A 14,776-nucleotide genomic window follows, 5' to 3' on the forward strand; every position below is an offset into this window, starting at 1 on the left:
GAAGGACATTCGTCCTTAAAGATGGGAAACAAATGAGGTGACCCCTTTAATTGCTCAGTCTACTGCCTTGAGAAAATTTCCAGGACACAACATAGGGAAGGGGAGCCCACATAGAGGCCATCAGACTCCCAGAGTTGAGGAGAAAGAGCTAAAAGTACAGAAAGACCAAGGTAGCTGAAGTCACAGAGCAGAGGACCAAAGAGGAGAAAGCTGCACAAAAGGGGAACTACAGAGACTTGCAGAGGGTCCACTTCAAGTATTCATCCGAATATTTATTGGTCAGTGTATGTAGGTAAGGAAACTATCAGAGTCTGGGAAAAGAAATACATGAAAAGAATGAGAAACAGTAACTGGAACTCACAAAAAGCCAAGATTAATACCTGTTCCTACAAGCCAAACTGGAAAAACGTTTCATGGAGCATTGGGCAGAGTACTCAAAAAGTGCTGCTTCAATACTAGGAAATATAATTCACTCTGTGTAAAAATCTTGTTTAGGTGCCATCTAACAAATCAGACCTGAAAGTATCAAACTGCTTCCAAATAACAACTGAACTGCAGAGAGGTTTCAAAAATATTTATTGGAACACAAAAGTTCTAGCACCCAGAAAAGTTTGGCATCAGCCAATAATTACCAGGCATGTATAGAAACGAAAATGATACTCATAATGAGGAGAAAAATCAATCAAAGAAACAAAAGACCAGAATTGGAAGAGATGTTGGAAATTGCAGACCTGGATATTAACAAGTTATTATAGATCTTAATAGTCACTAAAAATGTAATACGAGAAAATTATGAACAACTTAAACATCATAAATTTGACAAGGTACAAGAAATGGGCCACTTCCTCGAATACCAAAGCTCAATCAAGTTGACAGAGATAATCTGCATGGTCTCATAACTACATAAAAAAATTCATCCTTAATTAAAGACCTTGCAAAAAGAAAAGATGTCACTGGAGAATTCTAACAAAATTTAAAGAATTAAAATCGATTTTACACAGCCTCTTCCAGAAAACAGAAAAAAAGGAACACATTCCAAATAATTTGATCAGGAAATTATTACCAAAATCACACCAAGACAGTACAATGAAAGAAAACTACAGACCAATGTGTCACGAACTTAGACGCAAAAACCCTCAACAAAATATTAGCAAACCAAACACAACAATCTATTAAAGTAGTTATACACAACGACCAAGTGGGATGTATTTCAGGCATGCAAAGCTGGTCCAAATTTGAAAATTAACCAATGGAACCCACCTATTGACACGATAAAAGAAATAGAATATGATTATATCAGTTAACACACACACAAAAAGGCATTTGACAAAAACCCAACACCTAACCGTGATAAAATCTCTCCAAAAAAAAGAGTAATGGGGGGAATTCCCTCCACCTGTAAAGAGCATCTACCAACCCCCACCCCCCAAAAAAAAAACACCCTACAGTATACATAATAATGATGAAAGACTGAATGCTTTCCCCACTAGATCAGGAATAAGACCACGGTGTTTGCTCTCACTACTCTAATTCAACACAGCACAGGAAATTCTACCCAGTAAAATAACACAAGAAAACAAAATTACAAGCAGAGTGATGAAAAAGGAAAGAAATAAAACTGTCCCTATATACAAATGACATGAATAATTGTCAAAGGAATTTACCAAAATCCCTAAATCTAGTGAGTTCAGCAAAGTCACAGATGCATAAAAGTTAATCACATTTCTATATACTAACAATAAACATATGGAAATAAAAACGTAATAACATTTCAATCATGCCAAAGAAATAAAAATATTTAGGCCTACACTTAACATGTATGGGATTGTCAGAAAGTCACAAAATGTTGAAAGAAATCAAATAAATAGAGAGACATACCATGTCCACTGTTGAAGACTCATAACAGTAAAGATGTTCATTCTCTCCAAATTAATCTATAGGTTTTAATTAAATTTATTTGGGTGACAATGATTAGCAAAATTACATGGGTTTCAAATGTGCATTTCTATAATGCATCATCTATATCTCACATCGTGTGTTCACTACCCAGAGGCAGTTCTCCTTCCATCACCATATATTTGATCCCCTTTACCTTCTTCTACTATTCCTCTCCTCCCTTACCCTCTGGTAACCACTAAACTGTTGTCTGTGTCTATGAGTTTTTGTTTCTTTATTTGTTTGTCTTGTTCCTTTGTTGCTTTGCTTTATATTCCACATACAAGTGAAGTCATATAGTTTTCGACTTTTTCTGATTTATTTCTCTTAGCATAATAATCTCAAAATCCATCCATGTTGTCGCAGATGGCACTATTTCATCTTTTCTTATGGCAGATTAGTATTCCATTGTGTATATATATCACATCTTCTTTATCCAACCATCTATTGAAGGACACTTTGGTTGTTTCCATGTCCTGGCCACCATAAATCAACATCAGAGTACATATAGCTCTATGGATAAATGTTTTCAGATTTTTTGGGTAGATACCCAGGAGAGGGATTACTGGGTCTTATGGCAATTCTATCCTTAATTTTTTGAGGAACCGCCATACTGTTTTCCATAGTGGCTGCACCAATTTACATTCCCCCCAACAGCGTATGAGGGTTCCTTTTTCTCCACAGCCTCTCCAACACTTGTTATTATTTGTCTCATTGATGATGGCCATTCTCACAAGTGTGAAGTGATATCTCACTATGGCTTTGATTTGTATTTCCCTAGTAGCTAGTGAAGATCGATAGGTTTAATAAAATTTCTATTAAAATCACAGCAAATTTTTTTTGGAGACTTAGACAGGGTTATTCTAAAATTTATATGGAAAGGAACACGCCCTAGAATGATGAGAACAATCCTGACAATGAAGATAAAGTGGAAAGAATCACTCCTAAAACTTCTATTCATCATTGTACTATAGGTTCTAGTCAGTGCAATAAAGCAAAAAGAAATAAAAGATGTCCAGTTTGGAAAGGAGAAGGGAAAACAATATTTGTAGATAACATGATCTTCTATGTAGGAAATCTGATATATTCTATCAAACAAAGCCCCTAGAACAAATCAGTAAGTGTATACTAGATCAATATACAATAATCAGTTGTATTTCCATCTACTACCAATAAACAATCAGAAATTAAAATAAAAATGTCTACAGATTTCTTTAACTATAAAAGGCTTGGGGATGGATCTGACAAAAGATGTGAAACAGCTGTACAATAAAAACTATAAAATATTGCTAAGAGAAATTTAAAAAGACATAAATGAAAGGACTATGTTGTGTTATGTGTTAGAAGACTCATTATTGTAAATCTCCCCAAATTGATTTACAGGTTCAGTGCAATCCATTCAAAATTGCAGCAGCTTTTGAAAAGAAATTAAAAAGATGATTCTTATGATTCCTATAGAAATGAAAAGGACTAAGAATAGCCAAAACAACTTTGCAAGAAAAATTTGTTTGAGGTCCAACACTACCTGATCTCAAGACATACAAATATCTATTATAATCAAGACAGCGTGTTATTGGTGTAAAGAAAGAAAAAAAATGGATAAATGAAACAAAATAGATAGTTCAGAAACAGATTCAACTCACATAATGACAACAAATTTTCAACAAAGCCATTTCAGTGGAGCAAAGAATAGTATCTTCAACAAATGCTGCTGGAATAATTACATATCTATATTTTAAATGGAACCATAATCCTTTCTTCATATACAAAAAAAATTCATTCAAAATGGATCATAGCCCTAAATATAAAATCTGAAACTATAAAACTCCTAGAAGAAAATATAGGAGAAAACCCTTGTGACTTAGGATTAGGCAAAATTTCTTAGGTAATGACACTAAAAGCATAAACGATAAAATGATAAATAACAAATAGGATTTTGGTCTTCAATAGACACCAGTAGAATGAAATGATAAGCCATAGATGAGGAGAAAATGTTTTCAAATCACATTTCTGACAAAGAACTGAAGCCGGAATATGTGAAGAACTCCAATAACCAAACCATTAAAACTGAGCAAAAGATTTAACAGACACTTCACCAAAGATCTACTGATGGCAAATAAAAACATGCAAAGATGCCCAACATCATTAGTTATCAGGGAAATGCTAATTAAAACCACAGTGTGATACCACTACACACCTAATAAAATGACTAAAATTTAAAAACTAATATTTACCAAGTGTTGGCAAGGATGTAGAGAAACACACACTGCTAGTGGGAATATAAAATGGTGCCATCACTTTGGAAAATAGATGATTTGCTTTAAACATAAACCTATATGATTCAGCCATTCCATTCCTAATATTTATCCAAGAGAATAAGCATTAGGCATGTGTGCATACAACATACAGTATCCATGACACATGTGCATACAAATATTTGCACAGGAATGCTTACAGTAGCTTCATCTGTAACAACCAAAAACTGAGTGTAACTCAAATATCCATTGCAGGCAAATGGATAAACTACCATACAATGGAATACTAATCAGCAAAAGAATGAACTCTTGATACATACAACAAATTGGATTAAATTCAAACTAATATGCTGAGTGAAAGAAACCAGTAAAAACAAGAATGCATACTTTGTGATTCCACCTCATCAAATTCCAGGAAATGCAAAAGAATAGAGGGGCACAAAGCAGATCCATGGCCGCCTGAGCATGGGGTTGAGAGCTGGCGAAGGATGACTAACTACCAAAGGTAAGAACTCTTGGGGGTGATAAACACGTGCGTTACCTTGATTGCAGTGAGTCTCACTGGTGTATACATAAGCCAAAAGTTATCAAATTGTACGCTTTAAATATGTGCGGTTTATTGTGTGTCTATTAAACTTCAATAAATTTGCTTAAAAAAGAAACCTACATCCTCTGCTCCTTCCTCACATTTCTGATGTGATTCTAAATACCTCTTCTCATTCATTCCACTTTAGCCACCACTTTGTTCTTTCCTAAGTCATTTTCACCTCAAAGCTTTTGAAATGCTCTTCTTACTAGTATACAGATTTATCATTACTCTAACCAACTGTCGTAGCAAATAAGAAAGATTTAGATTATCTTCCCAAAATGAGAATAACTTTCTCTTCTTTTCTTTCTTAATTTCAGCTTACCCGCACTTTATAAACTTTCTGATGTGTGAAATTTTGGAATATAATTCCACACAGGTTGTTAAACCAGTAAAACTGTTTATTCATTCTATCATTTAGTCCTTCAACAAATATTTCGTGAACAGCTATTATATGCCGTGCATTCTTCTAGAGCTTGAACTTTATCATTATAATATAACTAAATATTCCTGCCCCAGTCATGCTTAAATGCTACCAAAGTGGACAGACAAGAAAAATAAACAAAATAAATTACAATATGACAAGCATGCCATTAAAAAGTGAAATAAAGCAAGGTGATTAGTGACACTTGGGGGAGTATTGTAGTGTCACATATGCAGGTCGGCTAGGCTTAGAAAAGGCTGATCTAATCAGTCATGAACAAGAATCATAATGCAATATAATTCTCCCGTGGTAAAATAATAGATAATGGCAATGAAGAGGGTCTGCTCCTCAAGGCTACCAGCAGAAAGAGAATACAAAAGATTAGCGCTGGGATAAACAAAATAGACAATAGAAACCAATAGAGAAAATCAACAAAAAGATCAACAAAAAGATCAACAAAACTGGCACACCTTTAGCTAGACTGACGAAGGAAAAAAAGAGAAAAGATTCAAATAACTATCATCAGAAATGAAAGAGGGGACATTTTAACTGATTTTACAGAAATCAAAAACATTATAAGAGAGTACTATGAACAACTGTATACCAACAAATTGGATAATCTAGCTGAAATGGACAAATTCCTACAAACCCAGAGCTTACCAGCACTGAATCATGAAGAAGAAAATCTGAGTGCCCAGAACTAGTAAGAAGATCGAATAAGTAATCAGAAATCTAAACAAATAACCATAACTACAACTGCCTCTGGCACCCTCTCTTCCACATCAGAGATCACAGAGAGACACAGATCATATATCACTCCTGTTAGAGATAAAGAGTTTGATTCCCAAAGAGAAGCAAGATCTAGACAAGCAAGGAAATCAAGATCAAAACAAGGGGTGGCAGTGATGATATTCAGGGAGCTAAAAACACAATAGAAATAAATTGTTCTACCTAAACCAGAGAACAAGAAAATGAAGAAAAAGAGAAAAAGAAACACAAAATCAAGAGAAGAAAAGGAGTCAGAAACATCTAGAGATGAATATAAACAAAAGCACTCCAGAACATATGAGATTTATCAGTGCTACAGACTAGAATCAACTTGAAGTTCAACCACTCCACCTCTTGGCTTTCTACCATGAGCAGTTCACTCTATGCGTCAAGCAACTAAACAGCTAAACAGGCCACATAGTCTTATAGGTATGACTTCTCTTTACTCCAGAGTATTAACAAACAAACAAAAAATAAAAGTAAGAGAGGGGGAAAAAAGAGAACAGGAAAAAGAAGATTAAATTACAACCTAAATCAGAGAATGATGGCGACCAAGAGACAAAAAGATCTACCAAAGTTTCATATGAGAAACAAGGTAGTGATGAGAATGAAGAACAACAATCATACAGAAGAGGATTGAAATAAGGAAGTTACACAGATTCCATTTCTAGATGTGAAACCAGTTCCACATCAGCTAGTGATCAGTCTGATTCCTTGCTGGGTTGCTCTGGATCATACAGTTACTTAGAATAAAGAAAACCTTACAGTAGCCGGCTAGAAAAGGATAATTCAATGGACTTTAAAAAGCCTTATGAACAAATTCTAGCTGAAAATGAAAACCTGAAAACAGTTGCATGATACAAATAGGGAACTGACATATTGTAAATTTTAATTGGAAAAGGCCACCGAGCGATAAGAAAAGATTTGTGGAGAGGTCACTATTGGAAATAGAAAAAAAGGGATGAAGAGCTTCAGAAAGAAGAATATCTGAAATGGAAGAAGAGTCCAAATGTTACCAGACCTAAAAGCAGACAACCAGAGGCTAAAGGGTAAAAATGGGGCCCTGTCAGAGTTATTAGCAAACTTTCCGAATTAAAAAAGGGATGAGTAATAAAATTGCACCTTCTGAGGAGGGACTTCTCAAAGAAGGCTGTCCCACATTCGGTACACTCATACGGCTTCTCTCCTGTATGAGGTCGGTGATGTATAACCTGATGTGACTTCTGGGAGAAGGCCTTTCCACACTGATTACATTCACAAGGCTTCTCTCCAGTGTGAATTCTCTGATGTAAAATGAGGAGTGATTTCTGGGAGAAGGCTTTTCCATAGTCACTACATTCGTATGGTTTTCCTCAGAATGAACTCTTTGATGTATAATGAGGGATGATTTTTGCGAGAAGGCTTTTCCACATTCAGAACAGTCATAAGGTTTCTCCCCAGTATGAGTCCTCTGATGTACAATGAGATGTGACTTCTCACTGACGGCTTTCCTACATGCACTGCAATCATAATGTTTCTCTCCAGTATGAATTCTTTGATGTATAACAAGCTGTGACTTTTTAAGAAAAGATTTTCTACATTCAATACATAAACAGGTCTTCTCCCCAGTTTCAATATTCACATACTGAATAAAAGATTGTTTATTGTTGATAACCTTTTCATACTGACCATTTTCACTGTTTCACTCCATTATACATTTTTTTATGCTTAGAATAGAAAGAACTAGGTGTTCTCCCACATTCAAAATTCTCCTCAGTGTTTTTCTAGCCTAACCCCTATTACAACAGAAAAGGTTTATATTAGGTTTCAAGCTCTTTTCAAATGAATCACATTTATACATTCTTTGTCTTGAAGTAGCTAGCTCTGTACAGTCATAAAATATTTTCCCAAATGCATTATATGTATGGCCTGACTCTTCAATAACTGTTTTGTTGTTGATGATCATGATTTGCCTACAAGGTCTTCTCGATTTTCCTGATCTTTCTCCAGCTGGTCATCACCTTGCCAGACCTTTCACATGGAGGACAATGAATGATCCCTTGTGACACTTTTCCAGTATCTCTTAATAGAAGGAACACCTTCAAGTATATCCAATTGAGGAGTATCAAGTGTAGTATCTCTGTCTGAAAGAATAAAGAAATAAAAGAAAACAGATATAAAGATTTAGTAGAGGACTGAAGAGGTCAAACAAGTGGATGCTCCAGAATGGTCCATGAAGATGGAGAATTGGGAGGGCAATAGGCCATTTAAAACACAATAAAACATGTAAGTTTATCAGGTGAGTGATTAAAGATGGACTTTACTCCTACAGTGGAAACAATGAGGTAGTCATGGAATTCCCCTCAGAAAACAGGTATAAAACTGAATAAAATTATTTTTAAAACTATCGTTCAGGGCATTGGAAAACTACCAAGGGCAGGTCACAAGTTGAAAAGTATTTACTCACCAAACACTTGTACTTCATTAGGTAAGAATGGGGAACTTGTGGCATTCTTTCCTAGGGTTTTCCCATCTCCCATCCCTATCTGTCAATTTGTATTGACAGATAATGCAAATCCACTGGGTACAGTTTAATGCTGATAGTAAACCAGCTAGAAATTTAACAGGGAGAATTTGAAAGCAAGAGAGTTATAGAAAGATTGAGATAATGAACTCTCCTTATAGCCCTACTTGACTGCTAAAATATTTGTGCAAAGAGCCCAGCAGTGATTGAATGTCTAGACAGACTTGCAAATTTGCTATACTTGTCAAGCATTCTGACACATGCACAACTCAGGTGGCAAAGAGTAGAAGCCAGACGGGCTTTAGATGTCTGATATAACTTCTGTCCAAATCACTAGTTCACCTCTATGTTGTGCAGGTGTTGGGAATCCCTTAGAGAGCCTAGCTTAAAGACAAACAAACAAACAAACAAAACTAAGCAGAGACATCAGTGATGGCACTCTATGGGAGACACAGATGTCACAGTTTGAGTCAAAGCAAGTTAAGTGCCTCTAAAACAAAAACAAGAACCCTCAGGACTAGAAAATTTCAGAGACACCACAACATACGTATTATCTACCATGTAGTCTGCAACCAAAAATTACTAGACATATAAAGAAACAGGAGATGGTGACTTATACTCAGAAATAAAATCAGTCAATAGAAACTGACTCTAAGTAGGTGTAAATGTTGGGTTTAGCAAAAGGAGTCCTCAAAAAAGCTATTACAAACATATTGCAAAAAATTGAGAGAAAAGATGCTAAGAAATGAACGAATAGGCAATTTTAAAAGAGAAAAAACTATATGAAAAAAACAGTTCGACTATAAAGAGGCAGCAAGAGGAAATTTTGAGAGTGATGGAGCTTTATCACGTCATGATTGTGGATGTAGTTAACTTTTTCTATGCCTTTGTCAAAATTTAAAGAAAGAGTAACATTTATTTTATATAAATTAAAAAATAAAAGAACCAAATGAAAATTCTAAGACTGAAATGAAAATTTCACCAGGGGGCTCATTATATTTGAGAAAGCAGAAAGCAAAATCAGAATCATAAACTTGAAGATACATCACTAGAAATGATCCAACCCAAAGAACAACAACAAAAAAGGATTATATAAAAAATAAATAGAACCTCTGCAATCTGTAGAGCAATATTTGGCATTCCAGCACATGTATAATTGGTGTGCTAGAAAGAGGGGAGAGAGAGCGGCAAAAAAAATTGGGAGAAATATCTTTAAAATTACCAACTTTCATGAAAAACATTACACATCAAAGAAGCTCACCAAACCTCAGGTAGGATACCTAGTCAATTAGCCACATTATCTTGGACATATTTCACAACACTGAAAGCACAATGGCTAAAATGTTGGAAGCTGATCCAACTTAGAAAAGAGTATGACAATTCATTAAGACGTAGAAAACAGGCTCATTCCATATCATAAATTATACAGTGATAAGAAGGCAAGTACTGCTCAAGCTAGTCTATGTAAGATTTTCAAAGAGAAATAAAACATATTTTCAATGTTTTACATTGCAGAGTACTAAACAGTTTTACTATATTTTTATTTTTTATACGGTTATAACCAAGAGTAAGATAGTTTTTTATGTTCTGACAAAAAAGTTTACAGGTCACAAAACAATGATACTTTTTTCCCATTGATTATTTAAATTATTTCACAAAGTTTTGGCTTCCATGGTAATTTTTATGGTCCCTCACTACCATACACGAATGAATGACTGGTATTAGAGCTAATCCACTTTTTGAAACACTGGCTACAAAGATGTTCCTGTTTGCAAGTGGAATTGATGGTTTTGAAAAATCAGTTCATGTTGATGGATAAATAGACTGGCGCTCAAAGACACTGGAAGCAAAGAGACAAGTGAATATTGAACTACAGCAGTCCACCAATGAGTTGACGGGGCTCCAGTTCAGATCTCTCTGCTCCTCATCCAGGCCTTCCTTTGTTTTCTCTAATCACCACTTCACTCCAGTCACTTTTAATTCTCCTAGGTGGGCTCTCCCCATTGACCTATCACAGCTGTCCTTTTTGTTACTTTTTACTACTTCTTGGGATTATGTCCACACCTCTCCCTTACACCTGCCCAATTTGCAAATTCCCATTTGCATATAGCCTGATATATTTGTATTCATTGCTGTATTCTGTTTCTTTACTACAATTAAAGAAAAAAGTTGTGGTTTTCTTACAAAGCTCGGGGTGTGTGTGTGGGGGTGATTCCATTTAGTTTTGGTGTTTCTTTTATATATGGATATTAGCCCTAAAAGTAAAGATTCAATTTCACAATAGGGTGAAACGTTATAAGCCATAATACAGAGATATTCACCAATATATTCACCAACATATAGTCTCTTTTGCTTCCTTCTAGAAGTCCAGCAAGTTCATGACCATGTAGAGAGGTTCCAGAGGAATCAAGAAACACTTCTGAGGCACATTGCATTCATTGACTGAAAAACTATGACTGAGGAAAAGGGTAACAAGCGTAATGCACTTAGAAATATATTTTTTTCTGAGCACAGACTTTGTTTCTTTAAAACAAAGACTCCAAAAAAGACTCCAAAAATTTGACTCTTATGGTAGGAGTTTGAACTATTTAGACTTATTCAGTGGTAATAGAAGATACACAAGAAAGAATGAATGCAGTGAATGTGGGAAATTCTTCTTGCAGAAGTAAGACCTCGTTATACACAAGAGAACGCATACAGGAGAAAAGCCTTTTGAAGGTATTGAGTGAGGGGAAGCCTTCAGCAAGATATCAAATCTCATTATACATGTGAGAATCCATACTCAAGAGAAACCTTATGAGTGTACTGAACGTAGAAAAGCTTTCTCCCATAAATCACACCTCATTGAACATCAGAGAATTCCTGGGGAGAAACCTTATGAATGTAATGAGAGTTTGAAAGCCTTTTTCCAAAAATCACACCTCAACATTCATCAGAGAACTCATACTGGAGAGAAACCCTATGTGTGTAATGAATGTGGGAGACCCTTCAGTCTGAAGTCACACTTCTTTGTACATCGGAGAACACACACAGGAGAGAAACCTTATGTATGTAACAAGTGTGAGAGAGCTTTCAGTGACGTATCATGCCTTATTAGACACCAGAAAATCCCTATGAGGGAGAAACCTTTTGAATGTAATGAGTGTAAAAAATCGTTTTCTGAGAAGTCTGACCTTATCACAGAACCCATACAGGGGAAAAACCCTATGAATGCAATTGATGTAGAAAAGCCTTCAGACATAGCTCAGCCCTCTGTCGACATAAGAGGACTCATAAAGAAAAAATTTCTTAAAAGAGAAATTAATGTGGGAGTATCTTCAACTAAAAATTAGTGACAGAAAGCCTTTAGTAGAAATCAAACCTTATTATGTATCAAGTCTTACTAAGAAGAAGCTATTAATTAAACATATTTTAAAAAGAATGTAGGGGCCAGACTGGTGGCTCAGGCTGTTGGAGCTCCATGCTCCTAACTCTGAAGGCTGCTAGTTTGATTCCCACATGGGCCAGTGGGCTCTCAACCACAAGGTTGCCAGTTCAACTCCTGGAGTCCTGCAAGGGATGGGGGGCTCTGCCCCCTGCAACCAAGATTGAACATGGTACCTTGAGCTGATCTGCCTCCCAGATAGCTCAGTGGGTTGGAGCAGGTCCTCTCAACCACAAGGTTGCTGGTTCGACTCCTGGAGTCCCACAAGGGATGGTGGGCAGCGCCCCCTGCAACTAGCAACAGCAACTGGACCTGGTGCTGAGCTATGCCCTCCACAACTAAGACTGAAAGGACAACAACTTGACTTGGAAACAGTCCTGGAAGTACACACTGTTCCCCAATAAAGTCCTGTTCCTCCTCCCCAGTAAAAAAAAAATCTTTAAAAAAAAAAGTAGCTTGGTTTCTGTAGAAATCATATTCCAGATGTGATGCCAAAGTATTTCTAGACCATATTACAGCAAGTATACCTGCCTATTAAAGGTATATCACTGTGGACCACAAAATTTTTTGATATATTAACAACTGGACTAATCAGAACAAAATTAGAAGACAATATATGGACAATCTGCAAGATATGAAAGCATTGTATTCCTAGCTGCACTGCATTATATTATGTACCATACAACATAAATCATATATGTGTTTGAATTGCATATGTGAAGCTCACATAATTGTGAATATAAAATAAGAATTATATATAGAATGTCATCTACCAAGGTTTTCCACATTAAATAATACCATTTTGCTTCTATTAAGGCAGTATGAATTTTAACAAAAACATGACATTCAATAAGTATTACAAAGGTATTGTTATTTACATAAAAATTTAAATATGAGATAGACATCTTATGAGAGTTTTAATAAAATAAAATAGCCTTGGCCTCTTAGAACACTTACCACAATTTAAAAAGTAGTTTCTGGTGACTAAATTACCCGCTTCTTATATGCTGTTGCTGTTCTTCCCCTAAACTCTTTATGTTGAGGCTCTAAAGTTCAGCACCCCAGAATGGGACTGTATTTGGACATAGGGCCTTTAAAGAGTAATTAAGTGTAAAGGAGGCTATTAGGATGGACCCTAATCCGGTATGACTGGTGTCCTTATAAGAAGGGGAGATAGGACACACAGAGAGATACCAAGGACGCAGGTGTACAGAGGAAACACCATGTGAAGAGGCAACAGGAGGGTAGCCATCTGCAAGCCAAGGAGAGAGGCTGCAGAGGAAACCAACCCTGCTAACACCTTGATCTTGGACGTGTAAGCTCTAGAACTATGAGAAAATAAATTTCTGGGATTTAAGCCTCCCAGTCTATGGTATTTTGTTATGGCAGCTGTAGCAAACTAACACACATACTGCTGCTCTTTTTCACTGAAGTACTTAATAATTTGAATATACAAATTATAAGTACGACATGATCCGATGATATGATAGGGGGCTTGCTGTACTGTGCACCATTTCTATCTATTTGGAATATCCTAATTCACCTTGTAATAGATTAGTAAGAAATACTTTCATAAGGATTTTACAACTCAGAAGTATAGAGACTTTTTCCAGAGAGGATTGTTTATTTAAAAAAATAAAATTCATTCAATGGTGGGGGATAGATATCCTGTAAATTTCCATATGAATATCTGTCACTTTAGAAATCAACCTGTTCCTTCTTTATTAATTAAAAATGGAACCTCATTAGGCCGGCCCAGTGGCTCAGGTGGTTGGAACACTGTGCTCTTAATGCTGAGGTCGCTGGTTCGATTCCCACATGGGCTGGTGAGCTGTGCTCTCTATAGCTAAGATTGTGAACAATGGCTCTCCCTGGAGCTGGGCTGCTGTGGGCTAATGTGGGCTATCGCATGCTGCCATGAGTGGCCCACAGCCAGTGTGAATGGCCGGCAGCCAGCATGAGCTGATGAGAGCTGCTGTGAGCAGCCCACTGAAGACTGGTGACTGACTGCCTCAGCCTGGGAGACTGCAAGGCTCATAATACCAGCATGGGCCAGGGAGCGGTGTCCTATACAACTAGACTGAAAAACAACAGCTTGAACTGTAGTGGGGGGGGGGGAAGGTAGAAGAAGGGGAGGAAAAAAACTTGGAAGTTGTCATGACCATCTTCAAAACAACAGCAAAAAAAAAATCTGAACAAACTGGAATCAACAACTCTTCTTGGATCCTGCAAAGAATTGAGGTCACGTGACAAACCACTGCCCTGAACACTAGAGAGAAAGGGAGAGATACTGAGAAGTTACTGGGAGCAGAAGCCCACCAGTGCAGCCAGTATCGGTAGGAACATTTAGATTGTTGGGTTCCAACTAGCATAAAAGTTAAAAAATTCTAGGGGCTCAGTCTTAGGATGGCCCCCCAACAATTAATGAATTGTTGCAACTAGCACAAGAGTTAAAAAATTCTAGGGGCTCAATCTTAGGATGGACCCCCACAACTTCCTGAGTTTTACCTCCAGGAGCCGCACCAGGTTCTCAGGATGAGGCTCGGAGAAAAGTTTCCTCCTGCTTCAGGTGCTGGGAGCATAAAAGGAACCATTCTGAAATACACCCAGAGCATTCTGTTCTTTTAAAGAAAGGACTTGCTTCAAAAAACTATTTTACCAGAGCCTAAATGACCTGAGGGAAGAGAAACACCCAATTCCACCCCCCTCTAGCCTTTGACATGGAGGAAAGGAAATACCCAACGCTAGCTAGTCCCCTCTAAACTTCATATCTCTCCTGGGAGGCAGGAGAAACTGAAAGCACTTCTAAAGGTCCCAGCCCAGGAGGATAGGCCACAGAAAGACTGACACCTAAGCACAGGGTTGGAGAATGCGCCCCTCC

The 14,776-nt window shown here is 36.8% G+C and overlaps 2 pseudogenes; one reads left to right on the plus strand and one right to left on the minus strand.

The window, feature by feature from the left end:
* Window positions 1–13,367, minus strand: part of LOC141567359 (uncharacterized) — an 18,272-nt pseudogene extending 4,905 nt beyond the window's left edge.
* Window positions 4,679–7,064, plus strand: LOC141567200 (protein phosphatase 1 regulatory subunit 12A pseudogene; annotated as a pseudogene).
* Window positions 13,368–14,776: the final 1,409 nt, after the last annotated feature.

Source organism: Rhinolophus sinicus, linkage group LG10 (assembly GCF_036562045.2).
Source record: "Rhinolophus sinicus isolate RSC01 linkage group LG10, ASM3656204v1, whole genome shotgun sequence".
Taxonomy (NCBI): Eukaryota; Metazoa; Chordata; class Mammalia; order Chiroptera; family Rhinolophidae; genus Rhinolophus; species Rhinolophus sinicus.